This window comes from Tursiops truncatus, chromosome 9 (genome assembly GCF_011762595.2).
Source record: "Tursiops truncatus isolate mTurTru1 chromosome 9, mTurTru1.mat.Y, whole genome shotgun sequence".
NCBI lineage: Eukaryota > Metazoa > Chordata > Mammalia > Artiodactyla > Delphinidae > Tursiops > Tursiops truncatus.
Window position 1 is genome coordinate 16,615,608 of NC_047042.1, and position 23,898 is coordinate 16,639,505.

Genomic DNA, 23,898 nt, shown 5'->3' on the forward strand with positions numbered 1-23,898 from the left:
ATTCGAATGCCAAAATAACTTTCAGAATACATCTACTTCATTCTGCCGCACAGCCACACCCCAGTCCAGGGTGCCACCGTGTCATGTCTGGATGACCTAATACTACCTAATTTCCTGCATCCTCTTGCAGTAGGATATCATTTGGGTTAAAAACATATATTTATTTTATTCCTGTATTTTTCCTTTTCCCTTTTCCCAATTTAAGTATGTACAGTAATATATACACTAAGTATCTACCATAAAGAATTGGGAAAAGTAGGTGGGAGGGAGACACAAGAAGGAGGAGATATGGGGATATATGTACATGTATAGCTGATTCACTTTGTTATAAAGCAGAAAATAACACAGCATTGTAAAGCAATTATACTTCAATAAAGATATTTTTTAAAAAAAAGAATTGGGAAAACCAGGATCTAAAAAATTCAATAGAGGGGGACCTTCAAGATGGCAGAGGAGTAAGACGTGGAAATCACCTTCCTCCCCACAAATACATCAAAAATACATCTATGGACTTCCCTAGTGGCACAGTGGTCAAGAATCTGCCTGAAGGTGCAGGGGACTTGAGTTCAATCCCTGGTCTGGGAAGATCCCACATGCCACAGAGCAACTAAGCCCATGTGCCACAGCTACTGAGCCTGTGCTCTAGAGCCCACAAGCCACAACTACTGAAGCCTGCATGGCTAGAGCCCGTGCTCCACATCAAGAAAAGCCACTGCATTGAGAAGCCCACGCACCGCAACGAAGAGTAGCCCCCACTTGCCACAACTAGAGAAAGCCCGTGTGCAGCAATGAAGACTCAGCACAGCCAAAAAAAAAAAGAAAAATACATCTACATGTGGAACAACTCCTACAGAACACCTACTGAATGCTGGCAGAAGACCTCAGAATTTCCAAAAGGCAAGAAACTCCCCATGTACCTGGGTAGGGCAAAAGAAAAAAGAAAAAACAGAGACAAAAGAATGGGGATGGGACCTGCACCTCTGGGAAGCAGCTGTGAAGGGGGAAAAGTTTCCATACACTAGGAAGCACCTTCACTGGCGGAGAACAAACAAAAGCCCAGGCCCAGATAGCTTCACAGTCAAATTCTATCAAACATTTACAGAAGAGCTAACACCTATCCTTCTTAAACTCTTCCAAAATTTAGCAGAGGGATGAACACTCCCAAACTCATTCTAAGAGGCCACCATCACCCTGATACCAAAATCAGACAAAGATGTCACAAAGAAAGAGAACTACAGGCCAATATCACTGATGAACATAGATGCAAAAATCCTCAGCAAAATAGTAGCAAATAGAATCTAACAGCACATTAAAAGGATCATACACCATGATCATGTGGGCTTTACCCCAGGAATGCAAGGATTCTTCAATATATGCAAATCAATCAATGTGATAAACCATATTAACACACTGATGAATAAAAACCATATGATAATCTCAATAGATGCAGAAAAAACTTTTGACAAATTTCAACACCCATTAATGATAAAAACTCTCCAGCAAGTGGGCTTGGAGGGAACCTACCTTAACATAATAAAGGCCATATATGACAAACCCACAGCTCAGTGGTGAAAAACTGAAACCATTTCCTCTAAGATCAGGAAAAAGACAAGGTTGCGCACTCTCACTGCTATTATTCAACATAGTTTTGGAAGTTTTAGCCACGACAATCAGAGAAGAAAGAGAAATAAAAGGAATCCATATTGGAAAAGAAGTAAAACTGTCACTGTTTGCAGATGACATGATACTATACATAGAGAATCCTAAAGATGCTACCAGAAAACTACTGGAGCTAATCAATGAATTTGGTAAAGTAGCAGGATACAAAACTAATTCACAGAAATCTCTTGCATTCCTATACACTAACGATGGAAAACCTGAAAGGGAATTTAAGTAAACACTCCCATTTACCACTGCAACAAAAAGAATAAAATACCTAGGAATAAACTTATGTAAGGAGACAAACGCTCTGTATGCAGAAAACTGTAAGACACTGATGAAAGAAATTAAAGATGATACAAACAGTTGGAGAGATACACCGTCTTCTTGGATTGGAAGAATCAACATTGTGAAAATGACTATACCACCCAAAGCAATCTACAGATTCAGTGCAATCCCTATCAAGCTACCAATGGCATTTTTCATAGAACTAGATCAAAAAATTTCACAATTTGTATGGAAACACAAAAGACACCGAATAGCCAAAGCAATCCTAAGAAAGAAAAACGGAGCTGGAGGAATCAGGGCTCCCTGACTTCAGACTATACTACAAAACTACAATAATCAAGACAGTATGGTACTGGCACAAAAATAGAAATATAGCTCAATGGAACAGTATAGAAAGCCCAGAGAGAATCCCATGTACATACGGTCACCTTATCTTTCATAAAGGAGGCAGGAATATACAATGGAGAAATGAGAGCCTCTTCAGTAGGTGGTGCTTGGAAAACTGGACAGGTACATGTAAAACAGTGAAATTAGAACACTCCCTAACACTATACACAAAAATAAACTCAAAATGGATTAAAGACCTAAATGTAAGGCCAGACACTGTCAAAGTCTTAGAGGAAAACATAGGCAGAACACTCTATGACATAAATCACAGCAAGATCCTTTTTGACCCACCTCCTAGAGAAATGGAAATAAAAACAAACAAATGGGACCTAATGAAACTTCAAAGCTTTTGCACAGCAAGGGAAACCATAAACAAGATGGAAAGACAACCCTTAGAATGGGAGAAAATAGTTGCAGACGAAGCAACTGACAAAGGATTAATCTCCAAAGTATACAAGCAGGTCATGCAGCTCAATGTTAAACAAACAAACAAACCAATCCAAAAATGGTCAGAAGATCTAAATAGACATTTCTCTAAGAAGATATACAGATAGCCAACAAACACATGAAAGAATGCTCAACATCACTAATCATTAGAGAAATGCAAATCAAAACTACAAAGAGGTATCACCTCACACCAATCAGAATGGCCATCATTAAAAAATCTAGAAACAATAAATGCTACAGAGGGTGTGGAGAAAAGGGAACCCTCTTGCACTGTTGGTGGGAATGTAAATTGATACAGCCACTATGGAGAACAGTATGGAGGTTCCTTAAAAGACTAAAAATAAGACCCAGCAATCCCACTACTGGGCATATATCCTGAGAAAACCATAATTCAAAAAGAGTCATGTACTACAATGTTCATTGCAGCACTATTTAAAGTAGCCAGGACATGAAAGCAACCCAAGTGTCCATCAGCAGATGAATGGATAAAGAGGATGTGGCATATACATACAATGGAATATTACTCAGCCATAAAAAGAAACGAAATTGACTTACTTGTAGTGAGGTGGATGGACCTAGAGTCTGTCATACAGAGTGAAGTAAGTCAGAAAGAGAAAAACAAATACCATATGCTAACACATATATATTGAATCTAAAAGAATAAAAATGGTTCTGATGAACCTAGGGGTAGAACAGGAATAAAGGCACAGATGTAGAGAATGGACTTGAGGACACGGGGGCCGGGGGGAAGGGTAAGCTGGGTTGAAGTGAGAGAGTGGCATGGACATATATACACTACCAAATGTAAAATAGATAGCTAGTGGGAAACAGCTGCATCGCATGGGGAATCAGCTCGGTGGTTTGTGACCACCTAGAGGTGTGGGATAGTGAGTGTGGGAGGGAAGTGCAAGAGGGAGGGGATATGGGGATATATGTATACATATAGCTGATTGACTTTGTTATACAGCAGAAAGTAGCACAACATTGTAAAGCAATTATACTCCGAGAAAAATGTTAAAAGAAATAAAAATTTAAAAATTCAGTAACTTCAACTGTGGAGTTAAGGTTTTTCATGAGTAGTGAAAAACCTGCGGTGAGTCCAGGGAGCTAGCTGGCCAGGAGTTCCGGGGTCTGCCAGGACCATCTTGGTGGTAGTGGTTCATGATAGCTTACACATCTATGGGGAGCATTCTGTGTCCTGTGCCCAGCTAGCACTTCCAGGACTCTGTCAGTGATTGTAGAAATTTACAGGTTTGTTGGCAGAAATCTACCCTCCTCCTCCCAGCTCTCCGATCTGGGGTTGCCTGCCCTCTTCTCATCCAGCCCTGCTTGCTCTTCCTAGCATATCATTCCCCCACCCCTCCTAGGAATTTATTATGATCAACCTATCCTTGTTGGAGGATGGGGGCTGGATGGAGGACTAGAGTTTTTGGTAGGCATGTTATAGCTGAATTAGGACATCAGAGGGCGTGGGTGAGGACTGCTCCCAGGAAGCCCCAGCAATCGGTGATCAGTCTTTGGACTGATATCTTCATTGTTTGGATTTATATGATGTTAGGGAAATTTATCGATATTGACATTTACGAACAGTGTTTAATTGCACATACATACACAGTAAAACAAAGAAAAAACTGTAAAGCTTGGTTTGGTCAAACTAATCAGCAACTTATAAAAACTGCTTACCATTTGTGCATAATTACTATGCAGCCAAATATTAAATAGACACATTCAGCAAGGTGCCGGGTTAGCTTTTCTGCACAGTTTTGATAACACTAAACTCAGGTCACACGTGTACACAGTTACCAAAGTTTTTTGCATGGGTCACGTGGTTGTCTGCATAAAATAAATTACAGGTTGCACTCTCTGTGACTATGTTAAGTTCCTACCATTTATTATTATTTTTTTAATTTTTTAAAAAATTAATTAATTTATTATTTTTGGCTGCATTGGGTCTTCGTTGTTCCACGCGGGCTTTCTTTACTTGTGGTGAGCAGGGGGTACTCTTTGTTGCGGTGCACGGGCTTCTCACTGCGGTGGCTTCTCTTGTTGTGGAGCACGGGCTCTAGGCATGCAGGCTTCAGTAGTTGTGCATGTGGGCTCAGTAGCTGTGGCTCGCAGGCTCTAGAGCACAGGCTCAGTAGTTGTGGCACACGGGCTTAGCTGCTCCGCGGCATGTGGGATCTTGCTGGACCAAGGCTCAAACCTGTGTCCCCTGCATTGGCTGGTGGATTCCCAACCAGTGCATCACCAGGGAAGCCCTCCTAGCATTTATTTATCTTCGTAAGTATTTTGCCACAGAAATTTTGATGAGATGGTTGAGAATGGATGCTCAGCTGTGGACCAAACACGTAATGCCCTGGAAGTCCAACTGGGGCCCCTTAAATGTGGGGGAAGAGCTGGGGTGAAGCCAATGGGTGGGCCCAGGGCTTCTGTAGAAAAGTAAGAATCACCCCTATTGTCTTGGGTGCCAAAAGTGGCCATGGTGAGCATGGGTCCACGCTAAGCCCACAGAAGGAAAGATCATGAAGAGTTTACAACTCTTGAGTTGTAAACCCTAAGATCAGTTAATCAGAACTAACACCAGAGAGAGCAATCCCGTGAAGATGCAGTAGTATCGTTACAGTCAGGACTATGCAGGATTTGAGAAGTGCATACCCAGTAAAATGAGACACTGTGGATTTTTTGATGATCTTGATTAATATACTTTTGGTGTCAGGAGTGACACAAAGATTTTGCTAAAGTAACAGGGAGATGACTGGAGCTGTGGAGACTACACATAGGAAAACAGAAAGTGTAAAAATGGAGGCATTCTGATTTTCTTCCTAATGCCAGCTACTGCTTACAAAAACTGTCATCTTTTATTTCCTTAAGTGTTAGTCATTATCCTAAAAGCGTTAGTGGAAAATGCCCACTGCCTGCATAGCTGCAGGATCCGTAGGGCAGGAAAATAGAAACATAAGTGGTTGTCCTTTTTATTAGAATTGATTTCAGAAAATTGTATTAACCTCTACTCCAAAATGTGGCCATTATCTATTTCTAAATCTGCCAGTTATGGTTGGGGTTTGACCTTGACGTGGTGTCCTTTTTTTACCACGTGAGTCCAGGAAAATGGATTGTGGGAGACATGCAGTCTAAGTACAGGACTTTTGAAGAAGCAAACCTGGCATTTAGATATTTAGATGAAACACAATTTAATCAAAATTAGTCATGCAGATATGCTATCACTTTTGCTAATGATATTCTGAAGAATGCAGAGTAAACTTATTTTACCCATATCTCGACTGAGAAGTGAAGACATTAGCAGGAAGTTACGAGAAGCAGGCAGCATTAAAAGCAAATGAATTTTTGATTTTTCTTTGTTATAGTTCTGTTGTTTTTAAAAGAGCAGTGCTTTTCAAATCATAATAATTAATCCAAAGAAGTGTAATTCTGCCTGGTTAATGGGGACTGACTCAGCCATTTCTCCTTTCCAGTGCTTATAGTTATTGTTTGTGAAATTACTTTTGAAGCTGAGCCCTTGCTAAAATGCCCCATGTAATTCATTGTACCATAGATTCAGGTGGCAAATATCCATCCATTACTGTTTTGAGTAGAACCAAGTGAAATGTGGTCGACTTTTTTGTTACTTCGAGCATTTTAAGGAATGATTTAGTTTGTATTAGATCTTATAGCGCGTGTGTTCAGTCACTCAGAGTCTTGGGTTTGGCTCCTTAGAAACAGATACTGAGCTGAGGACTCGTGGGCAAGTGAGCTGGGCTCCCATCCTCCCGTATCAGTCAGTCATCGGCTGTGGGCTGCCCAGGGGAGATGTAAATGCCCAGGCACTCAGGTCCTCTGCATGAGGTGGCAGCTCTGGTAGCCCCAGAGCAGTGCTCTGAGTGTTAGTTGGAGGCGTGGGGCTACTGGAATCAAAAGCACATAAAGGGATGCCCAGAAACAATACAGGAGTAAAAAGGATATGATCAGCAAGGAGCAGCAGCAGTGTCCACTGCACTCAACTCATATTTATTGAGCACCTGCTTTGTGCTAATACTGTTCAAAGCTCTGAGGATTCAGTGGAGTATAAGACCATGGGGCTTCTGCGCCAGCTGGGGAGACAGATAATATGATAAGTAGGTAATAATGTAGATAATATAATAGTAACCACATGATTCATGTTATGAAGAATATAAAGCAGGGCAAGGGAATAGACAATGATTAGGGGTGCTAGATTAGATATGGTAGTCAGGGTAAATTAAATAAACACATTATATACAAAATGTACTTGAGTTTCCATGGGGCTACGCTTCGGGAAGTACTGGCATTGTGTATTGTTTCTAGCTAGCCCTGGGAACTTCTTTCACACGGAGCTGAGAGAAGGGAAGTGAGCCTCCTATTTGAATAAAACTATCACAATAGGTATTCTTGACATGGGAACAGTAAACAAAAAAGAACTTTAAATTTTTTCTCCTTTACATTTATTTCTAAATTCTGAAGTCAAATATTTGGGAAAACAAAGCCAGTTTACTTTTTCCTTTGCATGTTAAGAATTCTGATAATGTACATTGGTAAGCATCTCAATTCTGATTAAGAGCTTAAAAAAAAATCTAAGTTGTTTGGGGGAGAATGAGTGAAAAAGGAGGAAAACACAGTCATTTGGCTTAGAACATAAAACGACCTGATGTTTAAAATGGAAGACCCTGGACAATCTAAATGACACAGTAGACTTTTGAAAGAAAGATATGTGATGAGGTCACAGTGTTGCAGAGTTGGCAATCAAAGTCAAATACTGGATCTTCTGTTTCAGAGGTGACTGGACTCTTGGTCACTGACTCAAATTAAAACTCACAAGTGACTGCCAAGCTGTTAATGTCTGGGCTTATGTCTGTGGGAGATCTCACTGGGGAGTGCCATTTTAGAAATTCTTTCCCCTGATTGTTTCATCTGAGGCAACTTCTGGTAACCTCATTTTACTGTCTTACCACCCCCCTAATTTTTCTTTGGTCTTTTGGGCAAAAGGGATAGGCAAGAGGTGATGGTGGAAGGGGCCAAATAGGAATTTGCTAGAAGAAACAGAATAGTTTTCTTTCTTACTTATTCTCCATGATAAATATTTCAGGGCTCTTCTAGTAGGAAATAGAAAAGATAGGACATAAATTATAATGGCCATACGGTATAATTTTTAGTAGGTAAAGCTTCCCAGCTTTGTTTTTTTAGGAAAATCATATACGATGTTAAGAAATTAAACAAATGTGGATTTTAGGGCTTCATCAGTGAGTATTAATATTATTATTAAAATGCCAAACTTTATTATAATTTAAAAATTAAATAGCAATTAATTTAAATAATTTAATGTAACAATATTGAAACGAGTTATATGACAACGCCCTTCAGGCACCTATTTTAAAAGCAAAAAAAGTACTATTAATGGAAAATAATGTATATTACATCAAAGAGGATCAGATACTTCCCTCCTTTGGTTATCCTAATTATAAAGCAAATCGCCTGGGGACTGTGACATTGGAATATATCAAGAGCCATTTATCGCTCGACAGTATTTATTGATCACCTACTGATCTAGGTGCTGGAGATACAACGGTGAAGACCACAGATGAATCCTGCCCTCGTGAAGCTGCCATTCCAAAGGCAGGATACACACACACACACACGTATACACACATTATGACAAGTGTTGTCGAGAAAATAAATGGAGCAATGGGATAGAGTAAGGGTTGGCAAACTTCTGTAAAAGGCCAGATAATAAATATTTTAGGCTTGTAGGTTATACGATCTCTGTCTCAACTACTCAACTCTGCAGTTGTGGTAGGAAAGCAACCACATATAATATGTGAACGAATGGGCATGGCTGTGTTCCAATAAAACTTTATTTACAAAAACAGCAACAGGTGAACAGGTGGTGGGCCAGATTTGGCCTGAGGGATGTAGTTTAATGACTCCTGGGGCAGAGCGGCCCTTGGAGTGGGGGACGGTGACTTTAGACCAGGGAGGTTCGGGAAGACTCCTCTGAGGAGAAGCATTTGCGATGACAGTAGGATGATGAGCAGCCAGCCAGGTGAAGCTTGGGAGAAGGGCATCCCAAGCAGAGGGAATAGCTGGGTCGAAAGTCCGTGGCAGGAACAGGCGTGGTCCCCTTGATGTGGGTGTCTGTCTCATTTTTGCTGTGTGATTTTGGACAAGCCACTGAATTCCTCCAGCCCTTTTCTCATGAATAGAAATGAAGATAATAATACTCTGCTTGTAGGCTTCTTGTGAAGTAGTGTGTGTGCGTGAAAGCATTTTCTGGGCAAACATTAGGTAATATTGTTAATAACTGGGATTTAGAAAAATAGGTGTGAATAAACTTTATATATGTTTAACACATAGTTGTTGACTTACTTTTTGTTTGTAACTCAGAAGCAGAACAATATTGTGAGACTCACAGACCTCAGAGTTTTTATTTTATTTTATTTTTGGCTTCGTGGCTTACGGGATCTTAGTTGCCTGACCAGGGATTGAATCCTTGCCCTTGGCAGTGAGAGCGCAGAGTCTTAACCGCTGGACTGCCAGGGAATTCCCTCAAAGTTTTATTTCTTTTTCTCTTTCTTTAACATCTTTATTGGAGTATAATTGCTTTACAATGGTGTGTTAGTTTCTGCTTATAACAAAGTGAATCAGCTATACGTATACATATGTTCCCATATCTCCTCCCTCTGCGTCTCCCTCCCTCCCTCCCTATCCCACCCCTCTAGGTGGTCACAAAGCACCGAGCTGATCTCCCTGTGCTATGCGGCTGCTTCCCACTAGCTATCTATTTTACGTTTGGCAGTGTGTATACGTCCATGCCACTTCGTCCCAGCTTCCCCTTCCCCCTCCCCAAAGTTTTATTTCTGTGAAAGCCTCCTGGCCAGCTGATGAGCCAGCAATCTCACAAAACTGGGCCTCAGAATTCCTTCCCCATGCTGCCCAAGGACTTGGGAGCACCGTGGCCTGTAAGTCCGTTCACGACCTGTTCTGTCGTTACAGTTTGTTTCCCCATATTTTACCCCAGGTGTGTGTCGCCACGCTCCTCTGGTGTCGCCATGCTGTGAACCCTTCTCTGCCCCACCCCGATCCTTTAAGTGTGTGGGGAGACCAGTGGGAGGAGGGAAAAGGGTACCTGGGGAAGAATATTGTCCAACACTTAGCATCATCAATGTAGGAAGTAGCCGAAGAGACCACTGCCTCGCTTTGCACGAGGTAAGAGCTGAGCAGAATGAGAGCAATCCCACAACAAAGGCTTGTCTCAAAGCTTCTCTTTTTTTTAATTTTATTGAAGTATAGTTGACTTACAATGTTGTGTTAATTTCTGCTGTAGAGCAAAGTGATTCAGTTATACATACGTATATTCTTTTTCATATTCTTTTCCATTATGGCTTATTACAGGATATTGAATATAGTTCCCTGTGCTGTACAGTAGGACTTTGTTGTTTATCCATTCTATAGATAATAGTTTGCATTTGTTCATCCCAAACTTCCAATCCTTCCCTCCCCTTGCCCCTTGACAACTGCAAATCTATTGTCTATATCTGTGAGTCTGTTTCTTCTGTTTTTTTGTTTTGTTTTGTTTTCTTTTTTGCGGTACGCGGGCCTCTCACTGCTGTGGCCTCTCCCGTCGTGGAGCACAGCCTCCGGACGCACAGGCTCAGCGGCCATGGCTCACAGGCCCAGCCGCTCTGCGGCATGTGGGATCTTCCCAGACCGGGGCACGAACCCGTGTCCCCTGCATCGGCAGGTGGACTCTCAACCACTGTGCCACCAGGGAAGCCCTATTTCTTCTGTTTTGTAGATAGGCTCATTTGGGTCTTATTTTAGATTCCACGTATAAGTGATATCATATGGTATTTGTCTTTCAATTCTGACTTACTTCACTTAGTGTAATAATCTCTAAGTCCATCCATGTTGCTGCAAATGGTATTATTTCATTCTTTTTTATGACTGATTGGAGTTCTATTGTATATATGTACCACATCTTCTTTATCCATTCATCTGTTGATGGACATTTAGGTTGCTTTCGCGTCTTGGCTGTTGTAAATAGTGCTGCTATGAACATTGCGTGTATCTCAAAGCTTTTCCTTTTAACTAGGGAAGTGTCCATCAAGAATGTGGAGTGAGAAAGAAACTAGTTTATCTTCTGTGTAGTAATGTGACTTCCTGACTCTGTGGAAGGAAAAATGATTAGTAAATATTTTCTTCCTCATTGTGGGTTTAGGCTGTTCATGAGAAATCATGCTTGTCCCTGGAGGATGTATGGATGGACGTGGTGTAATGGGTCCATCTTTGAACTAGTAGGTGTCAGTAAACAGGCGAGTGCCCTCGGCTCACCCTTGTGGGGAGCTCTCAAAAGGAGAGTGAGTGGGAAGACTGTGCTCACCCCGGACACCCCTCCCCTTCCAATCCCTGGTCGTCTAGAGGAATGTGGAGACGTCAGTGTCTAATTGTAGATGGTCTTACTGAAGACCCTGCTGAAAGGCCCGGATGTCGGATGTGCTGTAGTAGGGGGAGGGGGTTGGATTCTGGGGTGAAAATGAATCCCTCTAAGTGAGGGGCATAATTTTCCAGAAGGGGTGATTTTCCTTCTGAAAACTAGAGGCAAGAGTCTCTTTGAGGGAGATGCTTAGACACGAGGGCACTGGATTCAAGACGTGATCAGATTGGGCCTGAGCCCAAGCAGAACCCTGTTGTGAAGAGTTAACATCTTAGGTTCCCATTGCCTTTGGACTCTGAAGAAAATCAAATCTAGCCCTGAGCTTAAACTTTCCCCGCCTACACTCCCTTTAAAATTACCTTGACCCTTCAGTAAAGAAGTTGTCCCAAACAGGCTGGTGTAGGTGCACTGGGGCAGCTGGATTTCATGGTCAAGGCAGAAAAGGGAGGGTCTGTGGGACCATGAGTGGGGTCTTCAGCGGAGAGAGGGGCACGAAGGTCATCAGCCCAAAGAGGAAACTCTTTGTCTCAGGAGCTTCCCAACTCTTTGCCCTTCTGTCAAAACGTTGCGGGAGCTCGGAAGGTAGGATGGGAAAATTTCAAGTGTAAAGTATAATTTATTGATAACAAGATTACTTGATTTTTTTCTTTTTTTTGGCTGTACCGTGTGGCATGTGGAGTCTTAGTTTCCTGACCAGGGATTGAACCCCCGCCCCCTGCATTGGCAGCCTGGAGTCTTAACTACGAATCACCAAGGAAGTCCCAAGATTACTTGAATTTTAATTTATGATTAATACCTTAAGCTGGAAGACTATAATTCTGGTGACATTCAGACATTAGCCAAGATGTTAGGCAGAAAAGGTTGTACACAGGGGTAAGAAACTTGATTGCACTATTGGAGTCATATCCCCTGGGCCATTATTCACTGCATCTATAATGAGGCCAGTGTTGGCGGAGGGCAATGGCAGAATTTACTACCTGAAACCCAGAAAGACAAAGATGGCTGCATCATTGGCCCACGTGGTGGATAGCCAGAGAATGTGCACGTGCTGAATAGTGTATTTCTGTCTGTGCCCCCAAAGGAGGGCCTTTGCCTTGGAGTAGATCTCCAAAGAGCACATGAATACATTTAACAGGATAAGATGTAATCAGAGATGATTAGAAGCATCGGTGATGCAGATTACTAGACAGATCAACAAAAAGAAAGTATTTTCTCTAAAATACGTGGATGTTTCTACCTTGACAGCCACAGTGTCTATTTCAGTCTGCTAATGGATTTGATATTCAGTCCACACACTATACAGCCTTATTTTGAAAACCACAGTCGCTGCAGTCAATCATTACAAACACTCCCTTGCATACGTCTTCCACTTCATGCTACCTGCTTGGCAAAACCACAGTCCTGAATCCATCCAACTCTGCCCTGCACCTGTGCAGCTAAATGTGGGAGCTGAATAACGCACCATCACCTGGATGTTAATTGAATTAATGACCATTAACCTCAAGTGGGCCTTTAATGCCACACTTCTCCATCTATTCTTCCCCTCTCCTGGGTGAGTTTTCTCCTCTCCCTGTCCCACCACCCCTCCCATCCTTGTCTTCCTCTTCTTTCTTCTCCTTCTTGTTAAATTGAGGGATAATTTAGGCTCAGTGAAATGCACAGATTACAAGTTTGATGATTTTGACAAACGCATGCAGTGTGTAACCCACATACCCATCAAGATATAGAATACTACCATCACCCCCAGAAGTTTCCCTTAAGTCCCTTCCCAGTCCATTCCTGTACCACCACCCCCAGCGGCAACCACAGTTCTGAGTAACTATTTCACACTTTTCCTTTTTGAGTAACTATTTCACACTTTTCCTTTCTCCTCAAATATCCAACTCTTCTTCCCCATTTTTACTCTCAGCTGATGATCTTGTTTCCTACTTCATAGAGAAAATGAAAGCAACAAAAAGAGAAATTTAATATGCCCGCCTCCACTTCTTCCCATCCACCAGCACTGCATCTGCATCCTTCCTCTCTCTGCCTGGATGGACCATCTCTGCTCCTGTCGAAAGTGAAGCCCTCCCATCCTGTCTCAGGTAGTCAAGAATAGCACTGCAGCAATTCTTTCCTCTTTCTCTTATCTAACTTCTGACATACTCCTGGATCCATTCCCACCAGCATTTATTTCTGTGCTATCATATGTCCCATCCTAAAAGGGAAATAAAAGAACAACACCCTTTGACCCCATCACCCCTACTATCCCCTGTTTCTTTTCTCATATTAGCAAAAATCAAAGTGTAGTTTATACTCTGGCTTTAATTCTTCCCTATTCTCTCACAAATACTTTCTATTCAGACTTCACTCCTGCCACCCCATGGAAACTGCTCTTCTCAAGGTCACCAAAGGCCCTCCACACTGTAAAATCCAATAGTAAAATTCTCAGTCTTTGATAGGCGTTGACAAGATTGGCCCATCTTTTCTCCTTTGATAAAATGTCTTCATCTGGTCTTGCAACACTTCTTTGGGTTTCCTCACTGCTCAGTTGTTCTAAGGCTCAGTTTGATCTGCTGGTTCCTTGTCTTCTTCCTTAACTCTTGATGTTGGCATGCCTCTGGCTCAGCCCTGTTGATGTACTCTTAGTGATTGCGTTGGACTTGTGGCTTTAAGTACCACCATATGATGACGTTTTCCAAATTTTTGCCTCTGGTCCAGATGTCTGACCTGAAATCCACACCTGTGTTATCCAACCTCCCACTTGACGCCTCTACTTGGGTGTCTGATGGAGAGCTCGCCCCAAACTGAACTCCTGACCTTCTACTATAAACCACTTTCCTTGTAGCTTTGCCATTTGGGTTGATGGCTGTCCATCATTGTGGTTGCTCAGACCAATATCTTCAAGTCACTCTTCACACTTTTCTTTCACTCGCACCCCACATCCAATCCAGCAGGAAATTCTGTTGGCTCTCTATGGCCAAGAGTATTACTTTTCACCCAATAATCCAGTTTCCCTTTTGGCTGTGCCCCTCCTTGCAGGATTAAATATCCCCACTCTAATGAGTTTAGGAGTGGCCGTATGACTTGCTTTAACCCAATAAGTGTGGGTAGAATCGACGGATATCATTTCCAGAGGGTGCTCTAAGACCCAGCAGGTGATGGCCCACAATGGTCCAGACAGAGGCAGCTCTGCCAGGCTGGCCCCAGAGCCAAGTCACAGGGAGGAGAGCCACAGCTGACTCACACCGGCAATCAGGTGTTGTAAGCTGCTGATTTGGGGGTGTCTTGTTAATGCAGCATAGCTACTTCTTCTGAGCAATATGCTCTCCCTTCTGTTTCTGGTGAATCTGAGGTTCTTGATGTCTTGTCGCAGAAGGAATTCAGTGAGAGACAAAGCGATAGGTAAGATGTGGATTTATTTGGAGAGCAACACGTTCCACAGATGGCGGGCCATCTCAGTAGGCGAGAGGCCTTGGGAGAAGCACGCTCCACAGACAGAGCATGGGCCAGCTCAGAAGGTGAGAGGCCCCAAAATATCGTCTGGTTACTTTTTATGGGCTGTGTAATTTCATAGGCTAATGAGTGGGAGGATTATTCCAATTATTTTGGGCAAGGGGCGGGGATTTTCAGGAACTGGGCCACTGCCCACTTTTTGACCTTTTCTGCTTAGCCTCAGAACTGTCATGGCACTGGTGGGCGTGTCACTTAGCATGCTAATGTATTACAGTGAGTGTATAATGAGGCTCGAGGTCCACTGGAAGTCAACTCTTCCGCCCTCTTGGACCTAGCTGGTTCTAACCGGTTTTCGTCATGTCCTATGGCTATGTCATTCTTTTAAAGGTTGTGCCCTGCTCCATTCCCTCCTGTTTCATTTCCACAAGCATCCTGACTGATCACTTCTACTACTAGGCTGGTTCAGGCCATCGTCATCTCATGCCTGGGTTACTACAATGGCCTCTTAACTGGTCTCCCTGCTTCTTTCCTCAGCCTCCTGTGGACAATTCTCAATAAAGCAGCCAGGGAGATCCTGTTAAAACCTGATTCACTTCTCTGTTCAAAGCACTGCAATGGCTCTTCGTTCCACTTAGAGTAAGAGCCAGTCCATGAGGTCTAAGCCACCCAGCAGGATTGGCAGTCCTTACCTCCCTCCTTATCCCCACATGCTCCCTTGGTTCCAGTCCCACTGGCCTCCTCTCTGTTCCTCAGCTCCGCAGGCAACTTCCCACCTTAGGGTTTCTCTACGAGCTCTTCCCTCTGTCAAGAATGCTCTTCCCCAGATATCTTCACACCTAACTTCCTTGCCTCCTTCACGTTTTTGCTCAAATACCACCCTCTCAGTGTGGCCTGCCCTGACCCCCCTATCAACAGTTGTACCCCTTTCCTCTGCCACCTTGGCATCTTTGACTCCCTGCTCTGTTTCCCCATAGCACTTACCACCTTTTAACATACTATATTATTTACTTTTTACACCGTATTCTAGTTTCTTGCTGGCCTTCCCCATTTGAATGTAAACTTCACGAGGGCAGATCTTTGTCTGTGGCATTCACTGATTGTACTAGTTGACTATTTCAGTGATAGCACATGAAAGCATTGAATACTTAGGCAAATTAGAGAAAATATTCACTGTAGAAGGCAGTGAAGCTAGAAGGAGGAGATGGCTATGCAAATCAGCACCGTGGGACCAGGGCCCATTCTCGCACGGCTCAGAGTGCCAGGAGATGGGGTGCTGGATGGGTAATCGGCTGTGCCAGTGGTTTTATTTATGGCTCTTCTTGTTGGGAGCAAAACAAAGAATGCTTGCTTTACCACCCACATAGGTCTTGGGTTTCTTATACTTCAGATATCCCATTTTTGGTCACATAGGATGCTGGTTTTAGAGCCAGACTTGCTTATTATATAGCAGCTTCTCATGCATGAACACACAACCCATCCCCACTTTTCCTTTCCATCCATGGCCACGGATCCATAGAGGCTGAGTCCTCCCATGATGGGTAAACAACACAGCTCACCCATCTTTTGGGCCAAGAACCTAGAATAATGCCTGGTACGTAGTAGTTGCTCAATAAATTTGTTGACTAAAGGAATTCAGGAGAACAGCCAAGTCCAGGGATAAATGAAGCATTTTCTTCAAGTAAGGCCTGTCTCTTCAAGCAGGCTGCATGCTAGCTCTGTCAGACAGGACTGGGCCATGATGATTGGGAGTGGAACCACTGTCTGACTGAGGCTTGACTGCAGGCTCATCTCCCAAGAAAACAGTCTAGAATGTTTGGGACCTTGGACAGAAGTTCAAGTGCAGTGTTACTTAAGGTCTTTAAATGACTAAAATGTTATAATTGTTGGCACACAAGTTAACTTGCAGTTAGTGGTTAAGAACATGGCCTCTGGAGCCTGATTAGGTTCGAATTCCAATTCTGCCACTTAGTAGCTGTGTGATCTTGGGCAAGTTACTTAACCTCTCTGTGACTCATTTTCCTCATTTGTGAAGTGGTGGCAGTAATAATTCCTATCTCATAGGGCTGTTGTGAAGTTAAAGTGAATGCATGTTTATGCCAGACCCCAGCACATAGGAAGTAATACATGTTTGCTATTTTATTGTCAGTATTATGCATGTTATCCTACCTTCTCTTACTCATCCACCTGTTGTGCTAAGTGGATTCTGAAAGCCAGCAAGAAGACACTGAGACCCCTAAAATGCTGTTGCCCAAACATCTGTCCTCTCCTCAGTGTGCTTGGTCAAAGTTGTCCCATTAGTTTTATATTTGTTTAATTTTTGATAGGTGGGGCTAAATTGCAGAACAAGTTTTGTTCATTTAAAACAGTCTTTAGATTCCCTGCTCCCCTCAAGTCCCCCTTCTCAATCTGTGATAATACGCCAGCCTTCTCAGGAAAGAGGGGGAGGTCCAAAGGAAAAGGAAGGCTGTTGACATAGCCCCCAGAAAGCGGGATCTTTTCAGGCGTGTGAAAAAGTGCATTGACGAGGAAATGGGGATTACAGAGAAGTTTGCTTCTTAATGCTTTTATTTTCTAAAATATGCCCAATGAACATGTATATTTTAAAAGTTAGAATAAAATATCTCTTTTATAAAATAAAGAATTTTTAAAAATCCTGCCAAAATCTCTCATTAAACAGCTGAAAGATCTACTAAAAGAGGAGCGGATCGCATGGGATGAAGGGCGGAGCTCAGCGGCTTAGGTAGGTCTTGGAACGTGAGGGAGCCCAGGAGGGAAATAGGGGCGCAGCAGGAGTGAGAGGGAGGCTTTCCTACAAACCTCAAATCATTTGGAAGAGTTAAAAAAAGAGAACCAGGACACCAAAAAGACTCTTAGATGGCCAACCAACAATGTTTGAGCACCCACCGTATGCAAACTGCTACCCTAGATACTGTAGGAGAGATTCCAATGGATACGGCAGGGTTTCTGTCTCCTGTTGCATCTAAACATGCGCTTCAGAGGAGGGAAAGAGGATGCACAGCACGTTCATCCTCCTCTTCTTTTGGAGGGAAGAAATCTCTTAAAATAATGATGCCAGTTCTTCTCAAAGTACCCTCTGCAGACCAAGCTCATCAGGGATATCAGGGCTGATTATGAAAATGCAGACTCTCAGGCCTCTCCATCCCTGATGAATCAGCATGTCTGGAGCCCGAGCCAAGGGATCTGGCTCTTAAGCAGGCACTTGGGGTGATTCTTATGCACAGTTTAAAATGTTAGAACTCCCGCTGCTTTGTGGTAGCTACCAAATGAATTAAAAGAGAAATTACTTTTGAAGGAGGATGGGAATGGATGGTTTGATGGAGGAGAATTTTTTTTTTAAATTTACTTATTTATTTATTTATTTTTGATTGCATTGGGTCTTTGTTGCTGCGCGCGGGCTTTCTCTAGCTGCAAAGAGCAGGGGCTACTCTTCGTTGTGGTGCGTGGGCTTCTCATTGTGGTGGCTTCTCTTGTTGTGGAGCACGGGCTCTAGGCACGTGGGCTTCAGTAGTTGTGGCACGTGGGCTCAGTGGATGTGGCTCTTGGGCTCTGGAGCACAGGCCCAGTAGTTGTGGCCCATGGGCTTTTTTGCTCCGCGGCATGTGGGATCTTCCCAGACCAGGGCTCGAACCTGTGTCCCCTGCATTGGCAGGCGGATTCTTAACCACTGTGCCACCAGGGAAGTCCTGATGGAGGAGAATTTGAACCGAGGCATTGGCTGGGTTTTGCTGACTGAGGCCAAAGGGAGGTGCTGTTCCAGGGTGAGGAATGGCTCGTCCAAGGCAATGACGTGACTGTAGCACAGGGAGGAGATGACGGTGCTGAGGTTTCTGGCAGTCACAGGCCCACCAGGCAACGTGTTTCCTGTTCTGCAATCTCACCGCCTCTCTTCCACGCACAACTAGGATGACGGAGCAGAAGGATTCACTGCGGAAAGCTGGCTTGGCTTGGTGCTCATCTGCCCCTGAGTGAGCTAAGCTCATCTGCTTTTTGCCTTCTGTCAAGTCAGCTCTTCTCTGAATTCAAGTAGAAGTATGAGAATTTCTTGCCACCTCGGGCTGGAAGTTTGCCGTTATCACCGCTTGAGATACCACAGGCAGACTGTATTTCCAAACGGAAAGCAGCCCTCTCAACGCCTGCCTCGCCAGGGCGGGGCAGACAGGCGCTGGGGACACCAGGGGGGTTTGCCATCTCGGATGGCGTCTGCGGAGAGTGAGTGCGAAGCAGCAGGAGCTCAGATGTCACCACGCAGCAGAAGCGCCTGGATCAGCTGCTGGGTCTGCACGTGTGTTGATACATCCCTTCCTAGGCCACCTGGACGTTGTCAATCAACAACAAGCATTTGATGACCGACCCTACTGTGGAGTCAGCACTGTCAGCCTCTACCCCTTTCTCGTTTTCTAGCTGATGCTATTTGAGGCATATATAAGGGGTGAGAGCCTGGTGCCCATTTCCCTGGGGGGCCTGGGGCCTGAGCTCACCACTCTGCACCCCGACGATGACAACTCCATCAAAGTCGACTGCCTCCCTTCGGGACCTCACCACCGTGGTGGAGCCCCTTCGGGACCCCACCACCATGGTGGAGCAGAAGATACATGATTCGCTGCAGTAAGATACAGACACAGTGCGCGGGACGTGGAGATGTGCTGCCCAGATGGCCCCTCCGGGGAGGAGTGTGGACGGCAGACTGTTGTCAGCTGTTAGCCCTTCCAGGTCTGCCTCAGAGAGCTGCCCCCCCCCCGCCAAGGCCATGTCCACATCCAGTGACTGACTGAGGCAGGTGTATAAAGGCCTGGCTATCTGGCCCAGGGCCCGACAACTCAGATGGGCCTCCCAGTCTTTTGGTCTCTTTGTTCTCTTCTTTTCAGAGGTGCTAATCCTAAAGGCCTTCCCCAATAAACACCCACAGCCTTAATTCTGTTTCAGAGTCTGCTTCCTAGAGAACCCCACTTGCAACACATGAGTTTGAATTTCAGCTGGACTAATTAGGAGGTCTGTGACCTGGGGGAAGCAAGAACTTATTATCGGTAAGACATCATTTCCTTATCTGCAAAATGGGAATCATAGTAACTTCTTCATACAGTTATTGTGAGTGCATTCACATACCTGGTGCAGAGTAATCACTCATAAAATTACATATCACAATCTTGGGCTAATATATAATATTATATAATATATAACTTTAGTGAGCCTTGGATCCTTTATCTAAAAATAGGACAATACACCTCAGGATTTCTTTTTAAATTGAAGTATAGTTGATTTACAATATTGTGTTATATTCAGGTGTACAGCATAGTGATTCAGTGTATCTCAGGATTTTGGTAAGGATTGTGTGACATCCTGTGTGTGTTAGGTACTCAAGAGATACGCCCTTTCCCCCTATTTTTTTCTTTGAAGTATCAGTAGTACCTTTATATTGTGAATTTGAAAAATAATTCCTCTTTATTTTCTTTCTCTTTATTGCTTACCCATTATCAGAGTGTAGTACATTTGTATTTGGAGGACAAAAACAATGTAGAGCAGAAAGGTGGGGCTAAGGCGGAGCCCTGGTTTTGTGGCTCTCTTCTCTTCCATCACAGGTCAAAGGCCACCTCCTCCAGGAAGCTCACCCTGACCGACTCAACACATTCTGCAAACCACTCATACGACCTTTGATTCCCCTCTCTTTTTCCTTGGTTCATGTTTTTTAAGACTTTATTGAATTTGTTACAATAGTGCTTCCATTTTTATGTTTTGGGTTTTTGGCCATGAGGCATGTGGGATCTTAGCTCCCTGACAAGGATCGAACCCGAGCCCCCTGCATTGGAAGGCGAAGTCTTAACTACTGGACTGTCAGGGAATTCCCTTCCTTGGTTCATTTTTGTAATCCTTATAATGATATATTTCTGTGGATTACAATATTTCTATTTTTACATTGTAAAAGCAGGGAAGGTATCTATCTTTTAAAGAGGCAGGGAAGGTATCTATTTTTTAAAGAGGGTCCATCTACCTGAACATTGCTGTCTATGTTCCCTGGGAATGTTTATTGGTTCCTATACTAGTTAACAGTGACCACCTCTTACGGAAGTGCTGAGTCTTGCTGGACGCACGGGGGGATGCTCCAGGAATTCCTGCTGACTTGACAAGGAATATGAGAGCCAGATAGGGTCTTCCCCTCGTCCAACTCTGTCATCTCACCCATGAGGAAACTTTGTTTAGGTCAGCTCTATTTTCAAATAATGTCATTTAAAGGCTCCTGTGGAATTTCTGTAGCCCCATCTTTATTATGTCTTCTCTATTTTATAACTTGACAGTAACTTTTTTTTTTCTGATTTAAAGCTTGGTCAGTTCTAGGAACACTGTCTTATACTGACACCTACTGGGCAGGTGGGAAAATAACTGATACCTAGAACACTGGCGTTTGTTAGGACTAGAAGCAGAGGAATTATGTCTTCCCCATTACCTTCATTTTTAATAAGCATCTTCCTTACAACTATTCTTGTTTTAAGCTTTCATTTCCATATTCTCCTGCTAAATCTGATGGTCCATATTAGATTTTAGATTTCTTAGGTGTGATGATTCCAATTAAGATGCTAAAAGTCCATAGTACCTTTAAGCAATGTCGTTCTGTAGATATACTTAATGTTTAATGATGAACAAGAATCACAGTCATTAACTGTGACCTTAATTCTGCAAGCACTGCGGCTCTGAACAGCTGGCATGTCAAGTGGGTCCTGTGAAAATTATGGGGCCATTATTAATCCTAGATCCACCTGTTGGTGGGAACGGCAAGAGGCCACCTGATCTGGATCAAAACCTCTCACTGATAGTAGTAAGAACCATCCAGGATGAAGGACGTAAATTCTTTCCTTGAAGGTTTCTCCAGAGCTCACAACCCTAGTGAAAATGCATTCAAGTGCTTCACTATCCTAATGTGACTTGGTTATAAAACCACCTCTCTCCTGCTTTTATGTAAAGTTTCTTTGTTCTCCTAAGGTCTGGCAATGATTAAGCAAATCCTACTCATAAAAACCTTACAGGGCTTCCCTGGTGGCGCAGTGGTTAAGAATCCGCCTGCCAACGTAGGGGACACGGGTTCGAGCCCTGGTCCGGGAAGATCCCACATGCCGCGGAGCAACTAAGCCTGTGCGCCACAACTACTGAGCCTGCGCTCTAGATCCCGCAAGCCACGCCTGCTGAAGCCTGTGTGCCACAACTACTGAAGCCCTTGCGCCTAGAGCCTGAGCTCCGCAGCAAAAGAAGCCACTGCAATGAGAAGCCCAAGCACCGCAACGAAGAGTAGCTCTCGCTCACTGCAACTAGAGAAAGCCTGCGTGCAGCAACGAAGACCCAGCGCAGCCAAAAATAAATAAATTTTAAAAAATAATTTAATCTTTTAAAGTACTTTCTACTGGGTGCCATACTTTTTTTTCTTGTGGTAGATATATACAATCAAATATTATTCAGCCATTAAAAAGAAGGAAATCCTACTATTTACCATGACAACATGGATTAACTTGGAGGGCAAGGTGCTAAGTGAAATAAGCCAGACAGAGAGACAAATGTTGCATGGAATCACTTATCTATGGGCTCTAAAAAAGAAAGTCAAACTCATAGAAACAGAAAGTAGAATGGCGGTTGGCAGGAGCTTAGGGTGGGGGAAATGGAGAGATATTGATTAAAGAGTACAAACGTTCAGTTATAAGATGAGTAGTTCTGAGGATCTAACGTACAGCGTGGAGACTGTAGTTAATGATGCTGTATCACATGCTTGAAATTTGAAGTCTGACTCCATCACTTATCTGTTGTGGATCTCAGGCTCCTCTTTGCCTCAGTTTCTTCATCTGTACATGGGGACAGTAAGATCATTCCGTATGGTGATTATGATAAATTAATGACACAGGGCTTGACACACAGTAGGTACCAAGTTATTTCTATCCCCTGTTTCAAAGCCGTGCGGTTTACTTATGTCTGGCTCTGTATGCCGTCTGAATATCCCCCCTGTTACCAGTTCTTTCATGTGATAGATGCCACTTCTGGAGATCCTTAGGGCTGAAGCCTTCTTCTCTTCAAGTTTTCCAGTTGCCGCAAATCATCTCTGCTTCCCTCTCAAACTTCTCAGACATCCTTTGGCCCTTGAATTGTCTGTTTTCAGACTTTAAAAAATGGCCCCAGGGATTTACTTATTTAACAAACTTTTTCTGAGCTCCTGTAAAGTAGCAGCAGCATTGGTAGAATGGTGAATGAAACATACAAAAATCCCTATACTCACAGAGCTTTTATTCCAGAAGAGGAGGACAGAAAAGCTAGTAAAGCATATGATTTGTTAGACGATCATAAATGCTAAGTTAAAAAATAAGGCAAGACGGGTGGTAGGGATTGTGTGTGTATGAGCGTGCATGTATTTGGGGTGATGGTTGCCTCGCTGCTTTTAGAGCTGTTTGGGGGACAAGGGCTGCCCTGGGAGCCCTAGGCTTCTTGTGGTGACATAAACAGGGTTAAAGTATGCTGAGGTTGGTCCTGATGGTCTCAAGGAAGATAGTGGTGTGGAGTGTAGAAGCATGAACGGTCCCCTCTTCATTTCTGCCAAAGGGGATGTGGAGGGAACATGGGGAGGGCTTCCCTGCTCTTATTTGTAGCAAGAGGAATCAGTGGGATTCCCTTTGATTCCCTCCTTCGTTCAGCCAGGGGAACTTCGTAAATGTTGACTTCTTGAGACTCTGACCCTGACAGGCATTAAAACAAAAAAAAAAAAAAGGAGGAAGCTCAGATGTTTTTTCTTCAAGGAGCCCATCCCAGTGCTCTGGAATGCGAGAGAGGCATGGAGGACCTGAGCTAGCCCATCAGGGAATGAGCCCTCTTTCTTGAGTGGCTATCATAAGATGTGATACCAAGAAACATCGCTAAGACAATGTTTAGCAAATGTGGCAGAATGGTGGGGGGCATCGGCTGGGAGTGGAAAGCCTGCTTTCCCCTTTCGACTGACTCTTGGCTTGCTGCACTTACCCCTCCAAGTCTGTTTCTTCTTCTTCTCTTTGACGAGGAGGCTGGCCTCTAACATCTATTTCTGATACAAAATTCCATGACTTTAAGAAGTTAGAATTTTATCTGTCAGAGTTTTGAAAAGGAAATAGAGGACTTTAGAGCATAGATAGAGTTTCCATTTCATTTCATTTCGTTTCGTTTCATTTCATTTCATTTATTTTTTCGTTCCAGTTGATTTTGGAAGTAACGGATGTAGG

The 23,898-nt window shown here is 43.5% G+C and overlaps 1 long non-coding RNA gene across 1 annotated transcript; it reads left to right on the plus strand.

The window, feature by feature from the left end:
- Positions 1-13,283: 13,283 nt before the first annotated feature.
- Positions 13,284-19,565, plus strand: LOC117313531 (uncharacterized). The gene is made up of 3 exons (XR_004528016.2): positions 13,284-13,308; positions 17,337-17,399; positions 18,583-19,565. It is a non-coding gene; the product is annotated as an uncharacterized lncRNA (long non-coding RNA).
- The last annotated feature ends 4,333 nt before the right edge of the window (positions 19,566-23,898 follow it).